Source organism: Octodon degus, unplaced genomic scaffold, assembly GCF_000260255.1.
Source record: "Octodon degus isolate 3935 unplaced genomic scaffold, OctDeg1.0 scaffold00173, whole genome shotgun sequence".
In the NCBI taxonomy this organism is placed as follows: domain Eukaryota; kingdom Metazoa; phylum Chordata; class Mammalia; order Rodentia; family Octodontidae; genus Octodon; species Octodon degus.
The window spans coordinates 4,915,890-4,926,053 of record NW_004524749.1 but is presented as its reverse complement, the minus strand read 5'-3'; the positions used below and the strand labels follow the sequence as shown (position 1 = coordinate 4,926,053).

Sequence of the window (10,164 nt, the reverse complement as noted above, 5' to 3'; positions counted from 1 at the left end):
ATTAGTGATTATGTGATATTAGGGTTGCCCCCCTAGATTGTATTCCTATGTAAGACAGTGTATTCCATTTCCTCTTTTTTTGTGTATGTTTCTGGTAAATAATAGGTATTCCCCACACATCTATGGCATAAGTAATAAAAGTGGAAAGTACTAATACATACCTATGGAAATAGCACCCTAATTTATAAAAACAAAGAGAGATCCCCAGGGAATGTGATGTTTATAGGAGGAGAGTTTCCTAGGAGAGATGAACATTGATGTTTAAGAATTTGGCAAAAGGGAAAAGAAAAGTTCTGGAGGCAAAGATGGGAAGATTACAATGTGGCTGGAAGGTCAGGTGGTAGAGGAAGAAGGAATAATGGAGGGGAAGGGCAGGTGTGGGGAGAGAGAAAAAAAATAAGATGCAAGAGGAGGGAAGAGGAAGGAAAAGACAAAAGAGGAGAGGAGAGAGAAAATAGGGGAAGGATAGGAGGGGGGGGAGGGAGAGGAGGGAAGAGAAAAGGAGAGGAGCAAGGGCTGGGTTGAAATACTCTGCAGAAGATTTGTTACAAAGCTTGTACATCATCCTTATGGAATTCAGAACCAGTATTATAGAGATTGTTGGGAGCTTGTAGTTGAGAGGTCAGATTTCTTTCAGGAATAGTCATTCTGACTGCAGGATAAAAGCCACCTAAAGGGGCAGGGTATCTGGCTCAGTGGAAGAAGTGCTTCCCTGGCCAGCACAAGGGCCTGAGTTCAATGTCTGGTTCTGAAAAAAAAAAAAAAAAACCTAAAGAGAAACAAATCTAATGATTTAATAACTGGTTACAAAGTTATTGTAGGGGCTGGGGAGATAGCTCAGTGGAGTAAGTGCTTGCCTTGCAAGTGCAGGGTCCTGAGTCCGATTCCTGTTACCACCAAAAAATAAATAAATTTTAAAAAGTTATTGTAGTAATCTAAGGAAGAGACAACAGTAACCTAGGAAAGTGCAGCAGCAGTGGACTGACAATGAGAAACTGTCTTGAGAGGTATTTAGGAAATGTACTGGAAACAGAGAAAGAAAGATGGCACCCAGGATTCGGGCTCAGGCTATAAGTAGCCCATGGTGCCATGGACTCATAAGGCATACAGACAGCAGAGCACATGTGGACATGTAGTGTGTAGGGGGTGGTGACTTTCAGTTGGATTAATATGATCCTAGCAAAAGAAGCTCTAGTTTAGCCTTCTCCATCTTTGTTAACATGCTGTCACTCCTTCAATCCTTCCCCACCCTTGTTAAGATGTTGTAAACATAAGAGGAAAACAGAAATAATTACAAAGAAGAATCTTACTGTCGTGGAAACCCAGAAGGTATTTAAGCAGAGCCAAAAATAAGAAGTAGGCTGGACATGCTTTTTATATGCAACCCAGGAAGTGTCCAATGGCTGGCTTTATTAATAAACTCTGGTTTTTGTCCTAATTTTCAGTCTGATGTGGAATAATTCTCACCATTTCAAGTAGAGATGTGTTGATGGGAGCAGAGAGTTCATTTGGTGAGTTTAAGATGTTTGCATCTCACGCATGGAGACTGAGGATCACGCTCCCAACAATTAGATAGAACTTCCCAAGGAGACTATAGTGACAGAGAAGGGAAGAGATCAAACACCACACTCCACAGACCAAAGTCTTACTGGGCTAGTATAATTCACTTCCAGGAGTGGGAGCACTAAAGGCAAATTTGTTTCCTCTTGTTACTAAGGATAGTCATCTCTATCAGGAAGGAGCACTTATAAATAAATGTTTCAACCATCATTTTATTATAAGGATGTAGAAGATCTTCTTTTGAAGACTTTCTATGGTCAGATAGACATAAGGTAATAGGTATTCCTTGGAGCAGCTAATGCAGGACTTCTTTTGGTCTGGAAAATTCTGCTCTTCCTGATGGGTTTGTAGCAGGGCAGAAGAAAGGTATGTGGTGTTGGAATCTCTGGGCTTTCTGAGACACTCTCACATTGTTGAAAAGTTCAGAGACATTGCCACCTTTGACATGCATTGCTTCTAGAACCTTCCTGATAGATTGCAATAATGTGACATCAGGTCTGTAGCTGTAACTCACTTTGTGGTCAGACCTCCTCTGAGCTTAGCTTACACATGTCTCTAGTATGCTCTTGCACATCCTGACTACAAGAAGATGGTCTAACTGTGCAGTACCAGTGTTCAACAGTGACACTCTTTCCACGTGGTGAGGGGACTTATCTGACTATTTTACACTTGCAAATACATCCCTGGTTTTCATAGGCATCTAAATGAAAGTGTTAAGAGTACAGATATCCAACCATTTGGCTTGCCTGGGCCATACTGAATGAGAAGGAACTGTCTTGGGCTGCAAATAAAAAATATAGTTAGTGTATATAAGAAATAAAACTTCCTCTAGTTTTTGCATTTTATCTTAGTGAATTAGTTTATGATATAATACAAGAAATACAAGTTTCATAATTAAATAAGAAAACTGACATGCCTGCTTAATGACAATAAACACATCTTCATAGGCATACATACACATATGTGGGTAGGTTGAAATGTTATTATTATTAGTGATAGGTTCTGGCCTGAGTACAAACTGCTAAATTATCATGAATAATTATCATTATTCAAAATGGCTAAGTCCCAAAAACAACAGCTTATCTTCCCAATGACCATTTCCTCCTTCCCCACCCCATACCTGGATATCCTTCCTGCACACAGGGGAGCCCTCGTGTGTCACTGAATCTACTCCTCAAACTCAGCCTCTAGGAAAAGTCTGTAAAAGCCTTAACTTTCCATTGTCTCATGTCAGAGGATTCCTCAGTCTCCCTTGGATTCTCTGTGTCTTCAGAGTCAATAAAGGCCTCTTCTTGTTCTTTCACTTCTTCTCGATAGTGCCAAAACACCTAACAATTACTAACCACTGTCTTTTATCTGCCAAGTCACGCAGCCACATGCAAGTGGTCCATGTGGGTTTTGACTCATCTGATGCTGTGTGGTAGGAACAGGAGGTAGAATTAGCACTGTGTGGTGTCCTGCCATACTGTGTTGTATTGTTGCCTCCACAGTACGCTCTGGAGTCCTGCACAATGGAATCACAAAACAATGTTTAAAATCACACAATAATGTTAAAGGGTTTTTTTGGGGGGAGGGGCGTTAACCAGGAATCAAACCCAGGACTTCGCATTTGCCAGGCAGGCATTGTGTCACTAATCCATATACCCTACAAGTTTATGATTTTGTGGCATAACATTGTTAGCTGTTTGGCATTTGACCTTAGTTCAGAGGTTGAACACTAGACAACCTTATTAATATAGGGAGGTGAGTGTTGAAGTAATCATTGGTAAAGGAAACATATTTGTTACTGTAATTAAATTCCAAGCAAGCAAAGAAGGAATAAAACATGGAGAATGTCATGAAGATCTTCAAAATTCTTGTGACATATATTCTACTCTCCCCCACCATCCCAGTTTGGCCTACTTTGATATGAAAGTCTCACAATCATTTCACTTGGCTAGGGAGCACTTGGATATAGCTAGAAATATATGACAAGCTTGACTTGTCTTTAAAGGAGTTCCACTGGGTTTTGGGGTAGTTTTACCAGACTGTGCAGGTCTGGAGAAACACCTACAATCATAAAATGTGGATTTGCAGAGGGGTCTTGGAGATTTGGGCTCGATCAATTAGTGTCCTGTCTCTCTTTTGTAAACTGTAATCATTCTACCATTTCTCTGTATAATGAAACGTGAAACACATCATCATGTGATTCTGAATGGATTATTGTACTATGTATGATGGTAAAAGAATGCTTTGTACAGCACAGGAAGCAATATCAATTCATTTTTATTTGTTGATAAACACATGGATCGTTATTTATATTAACTTTAAAAAATTGAAAATTTTGTTCCTGATTTGGGGAAAACAATTAGGAGTAATGCAACAGTTAATCTTAACAAATGTTCTTTCCTTTGGGTTACTATCATTTGAATATTCTCATTTATTTCTATTAAAAATTTTTAAAAAGGTTCTTTAATTGCCTTTTGTCAGTAGTTATTATAGTCAAGATTTCTATTAGTTTTAAATGTCTCATTTTATTTCTTTCATTTTTCTCATTAAGGGACTTACTGGCTCAGAGAAATGAGTTCAATTCAGTAGCCAACTACTGCCCATCCGCTGTAGACTCTAGTAATAAATTGTGTTTGGTCCTTGTAGCACTCTTGAGGCCATAATAATAATATTGAAAATCTAAGATTGATTTAAAAATTTATCTTTAGTTGTGACTTTTAAAGAAGATTGAAGACCTTAAAGAATACTTTTAAAAGATTGACATAATACAAAGCATACTTTAAAAATGAAATAAAATTAATAACTTTATATTAACTTCATTTTTTGTATATGCATGTCCTATCTTGCTTGACAATCATTTGAAACAACTTAAATGAATATAAGAAATAAAATAGAAAACAAATCAAGGTTCAATAGATACAATTGAAAACAGGAACTAGGGTAAAGTTAGTATGTGTAAGTTATATTAAGATAATAAGGTTAACAAAAGTGGATTGGTAGCTTCAGGAGTCGGTTTTCTCTGTCCACCAATTTTCTCCCCTAGGCTTTTGTTGGGATCTACCAAAGTAAGGCAGCCTGGTGATTGGGCTGGGAAGGGAAAGTGAAATCATACATAGTCTTACAGTGCCTAGCAGTAGGAACTTTTTGAAAGTAAGGGGCTAGTGGTAACAGGAGAGAGGGTTCTAGCTTCAAAATAGTTAAAATTGGAGATGGATTAAATCTGACACAGCCACAATTCAGCCATACCAGTCTTAATTTTTGATGGAGTCAAGGTTGTCAGTGCCTCAGCCACCCTCTCTGGCAATGGAGAGTGAGTACTTTATGTTAACTAGTTTCTAAATTATTTCACATGAGTTTCTGGCTCTTAATATGAATTTGACAGATAAGAAGGAGTGGGGATATGAGATTCACAATCAAAAGAAAAAAAATATACAATAGAAAATAGATCCACCAATGATCCAAATACTGTAGCATCTCAGCTCACAAGCTTAATTTGTTCCATAATTCTGGATTTCTGTTTGGGCAGAAACATGGCCACCATAGTGTTTATCACATGATGCAGAATTAGAAAACAAAAACAAAATTTTGCCAAACACCTCTGTTTGCAAGCTAAGTTGCTCATAAACAAAGGCATTCATAAACTAAGGTACCACTGTTTTGAAATTAAGGTACCACTGTATTGAATTAATTAACACATTAAAATATTGATCATAGATGTGTTTAAAAAAAGCAAAACAGGTATAGAAAAACTGGGTAGAAAGATAGAGAATTTCAACTGAGAACTGAAATTTCTTTTTTTTTTTTAAGAACCAAGAGTAATTTATTCACAAAACTTCTTACTAGGTTAGTAGTTGAGAGTCATGAAGAAACACATCAAGAAACAATTAGGGCCAGCAAGATAGCTCAGTGGAATAAGAGCTTGCTTAGGCAAGTGCAGGGACAGGGTTTGATCCCTCATACCACATACCATGCTAGCCCTGCCCCTGGGTGTGCTGAGCTGGTGACTGAGTCTGGTGTGGTGACACATGCCTATAATCCCAGTGCTAGGAGACTTGAAAACAGGAGGATCACTCCGAGTCTGAGCTGTGTAGTGAGACCCTGCACAAAATGCATAAAAGTAGTCTTTATGTCAGTTCATATAAGGGAACAACCCAAGAACCTGAGTGGTTCCTGGTTATTAGGCCAGACGGATATCCTTCTACTGTCATTCAACTGACAAGGACATCCATGTAACCAAAAAGCATCTGCATGTAGCCCCATGGTACCTGTGGCCTCATTTGAGTCTTAGTCTGCAGGCTGCTTTCCATGCCTACCTTCCCCAGATGCTTCACCACTTTGATTGATGTGTCAGCTTCCTTTTCTATTTCTCCTCTTGTTAGTTTTCTTTTTTCTCCATCTCTGGTGACTCATTCTTTTTCTCCCCTACTACATGCTCCTTTTTCTACTTTCTTTTTTTCTTCTCCTCTATCTCCTTTCTTTCCTCCACCTCTTCCTCCTTTGTCTCTTTTCTTTCCTTTCTTATCATGAATATTTATATAAACTGCTTTGTTATGGTCTTCTTTGTTCCAAGAAATTTCAATGGCAGAAACTTGCATCCTGTGGCAAAGATGGCATTTTCCTCTGTGTGGCCCTGCAAACGGTCAGGTCACAGCAAAGTGCCATAGTTGTAGTCTTCTGCAATTCTGTCAAGCTTTGAGCAGAATGGCCTCCACTTCTCTTTAGCCAATTTTGATTTGAGTTGTCCTGGTCCAATACATCTATCTTGAGTTTCTGAAAATGCTCCTGAAATTCAGAGTAGGTTTGATCATCCACCTTGGTGAGTTTCAGGAACTGTGAGCCAACTGATGAAATCAGCTTGTAATAACCTTCAGCACACTGCCTTGCCCTCATGGCCCAAGCCCTCTCAGTATTCAGGTTGTTGCCATCAGACTCTTCCGGGAGAGAAGGAGAAAGAGCATGTGCAATGGACATGTCCCTGGAGATCGGTTTATCTATTACACTGGTGTGCTCCATGCTGCAGCCAAGAAAATCTGGCTTCATTTTCCCAGAAGTTATTATTTTGTGTGGTCCCTCAGCAGTTTGTGAACTAAAATTTCTAAAGAGGAACCAAATGGGCACTAGAAACAACATAGTGTCTGAAATTTAAGAATTTAATAGATGGAATTATTATCAGAGTAGAAACAAAACCAAAAGCCATTAATAAACTTGAAGGTAGAGTAAGGAAAGTCATCTATAATACAGAGAGATAGAGAGGAGAGAGAGAGAGAGAGAGAGAGAGAGAGAGAGAGAGAGAGAGAGAACCAAAACCGGTGTGGTTTGACATAGACCATTAAAAATGTTGCAACATGTATGCCATTGGAAATTCAGAAGGACAGGAGAAAGATAATGAAGCAGACATAGTAATAAAGACATTATTATTGACTATGAATTTCAAAAATGTATAAAAGATGCCAACGCAGGTGGTGGCTGCGGAGTGCGATGTGGCGACGGTGATGTGCAAGGTGCAGCTGTTGCATGAAGAAGCCAAGAGAGGATCAGAGTCTTCGAAGGAAAAAGGAAATTGATGCTATGGGAAGAGAGGTTACAGTGAAACTTACAGCTGTTATTCAAGCACCATATATTTGTGTCCTAAAAATATTAGTGATTATAGAAGTTGAACAGCCACATTGTGGGTGCTGGGGAGGCTCAGAGAAACTCTTGCAGAAACACGGCAGTCCAGGAGGCTGGATGACAGCTTGGTTTGAGGACATTTATGAGAAGGCAAGTGCCACCTCTCTAAAGAATATGGTAGCAGCATGGCACAGTTTCCGGAGAGCTCCAGGATAGTATCCCAGAAACATGCAGGCACAAAAGGAGTTAAAAACACTAATGCAGTTACAGAATAAGAGAAAATAGCAGAAATAGATCTTGAGAAGTGAGATTTTTGGAAGGCTGTTTTCTGCATGGACTATGCCCTAGAATTTGCCCCTTCCTATCATCCCTTTAAAATTCTCAAAGCAGTACATCCAGCAATACAAGGTCAGTATCTAGCAGCACAGTTTGTAGCCAAAAGCTGTATACGGATGGGTTCTACTAGTGCTGAGGCTCTGTGTACATGAGGTCTGAGCTGCTTGGGCCAATGTGGACACTCAGCCATTCAGCCAACACTGCTGCCTCCTGACAGTTAATGGTGAGAAGTAGCATAACAGTGATGTCAGGACAAGCTCTTCCAGTTCTCTGGACCCAGCAAGCTCTACTTGTCCTGAAAGGAGGGCAAATTTACCTATTCTCCTTTTCCATCTCCTACACCAAAGTCTAAAAATGCCACTAACAGCAAGTCACAGGCACAAGATGATTAATGGCTCATGCCATTGTACAGTGAAAGAACTGCACAACCATACTGGACACGAGCAATTTATTCTGTCCAGAAACTTGCACATCACACCTCCCTTTGCTCTGAACTTCACATGCATCTGAGGAATAAGGAACAAGAAACTTCTATTTTCCTTGCTGCTTTATCCAAGCCTCTACCACCCTTGTTTTTGAAGAATGGTGACAGCAGGTGCCTCCCTGTAATTTCTGCCTATATCTGCTTTGCTGGTCTTGATGAGACCTCAGTGACAGAAGTATCTCCCTGCCTCTGGCAGGCTCCTTGCTGTAAAATGAGGAGTTTAAGTTCTCCTCCAGCTGTGGTTCTAAGATTCCCATTGAAAAATTCCCAGACTCATGTTTTTCCTTGAGGACTCTTATCTTCTTCTAAAGCTCTTTTGTGGCACTAACTCTATTTTGGCAGAAAACACAATGATGAGTATGCCCTACCGTGACCACTAATCTCCAAATCTGTACTCCTTTGTTTCTTTATCCCAACTCTTATCACCTCAGTGATATCAGAGCTACCACATTGGGGAATTAGTGCTTCGTAGAGAGGCCTCCAAAGCACACATAGGCACAATCAAGTGGCCACTTGGTGAGAATGGAATTGCAATAAATGAGGTCAGCTCAATCCAGCCTTTATATAGAAAGGTGGCCAGATCTACCCAACCTCCTTGCATAGGGGCAGCCTTACTAACTGAACTGGCCCACATCTGCTGCCTTGGGCTCCACCCCTGCTCTTGCCTAATGTTAGGATGGGCATGGCCTATGCTGGTCTCTTGCTCCCTTCTCTATGCTTTTACCACTAATGAGCCTTGTTTCAGAAAGATACATTTTCTGCAGATGTGCTTCCATATTCAGTTGGGTTCTACTCAATTCTGATACACCAAGAAGTCATCTGGTCCTTACCCTGCTCTGTTCTGCTCTGCTCCATTATGTGTTGGTCTTGGTGGCCTTGTTTTGAAATACTGTCATGTAAGAAGTTTTCCACTGCATCATTTGTTCTCAGGGGAAAGGCAACATTTCACTATGTCCTTCCTAAATGGAGACAAATGCCACAGAGAGATTAGGCCCAGAAAAACTGAAGAATTCAGGAAAGGCTTTACGAAGAAAGATGGCTTGACCTGGCTTTCAATGGAGCCATGGAACTTCCACAGGCAGGGGGAAGTAAAGAAAGTTTAGATGCCATGAAGAGGGCTTCTTTGCTTGGAACAGAGTACTGACACAACAGTGAGACTGGCCAAATGGACAAGTTATGAGGTGGATGAACTGGAAAGGGAGAGGTAAAGTTGCTAGCTCATAAATCTATTTTAAAAATATTTTTGCCTGTGGAGAAAAATGACAACCATTGTATAGCCAAGTGAGAGTAAACAGAAGAAAGCTTCAGGAATGGCCTACTGCACATGAAATCTGCTTTAGAGTAGTCAGAGGAAGTACAAAGACCCAGTGGTAGTGCTTTAACTGAACCTAAGTTGAGAGTGTCTCAAACACTGTGGAAGAAGCAGGCTGTGGCATTCTAGGGGTATATATGAAGTGGCACTTCTGACTGTTGCTTTTGTTCTTTCTCTCCAGCACAAACAAAAATCCTTGAGAATAAAGATTATATGAGATTGGTGGGGACATAAATTGTGGAGAGTTTTGTATTGAAATTTGCTAATGTGTCGACTCTAGCCATCATATTTAACTTCTGAAGATAGTTTGGTGGTGTGTTGTCTGGATTTTAATTTCTTAGACATCTGGAAGGGGGTCACTTTAAAAATATCAAATACACAAAGTACAGTTCAGGCTTAGTGACTGAAGAGGAATATCAAGTAGGAGGGGTAAGGTGGCTTAGATTTTGGGGTGCCAAATCTATGAAAAGGATGGGATGCATCCAGGAAAGCTGAATTCATCAGTGTCTTTACCTCCATAACACAGACAGTGATAAAGGCTATCACTGCCAACCTACCAACATTGAGATATGGCTAAGATGAGTTTTTTCTTGTATTCTGAAATTTCTTCTTTTGTGAACAGTGTAAGAAAGAAAAGAATGAAAGAAAAAGAAAGACAGAGAGACAAAGGGAATTTTTTGTTGAATAACAGAGACAAGAAGAATGAAAGTTTGCTAGCTCATATCTAAGTCTTCCAGGTGAGTACCTTGAAGCTTAAAAATATATCAAATCTGACATGCTTCACAATTTATTACTATGTAGCATACTCCATACTTTATCTTGTGGGTAAGTTCACTCTGTTTCCTAAAGGAGTGAAGTGGAGATCACTGTCTTG

At 39.9% G+C, this 10,164-nt stretch overlaps 1 pseudogene; it reads right to left on the bottom strand.

The window, feature by feature from the left end:
- Positions 1 to 5,939: 5,939 nt before the first annotated feature.
- On the bottom strand, positions 5,940 to 6,561 carry LOC101589623 (annotated as a pseudogene).
- Between the last annotated feature and the right edge of the window lie 3,603 nt (positions 6,562 to 10,164).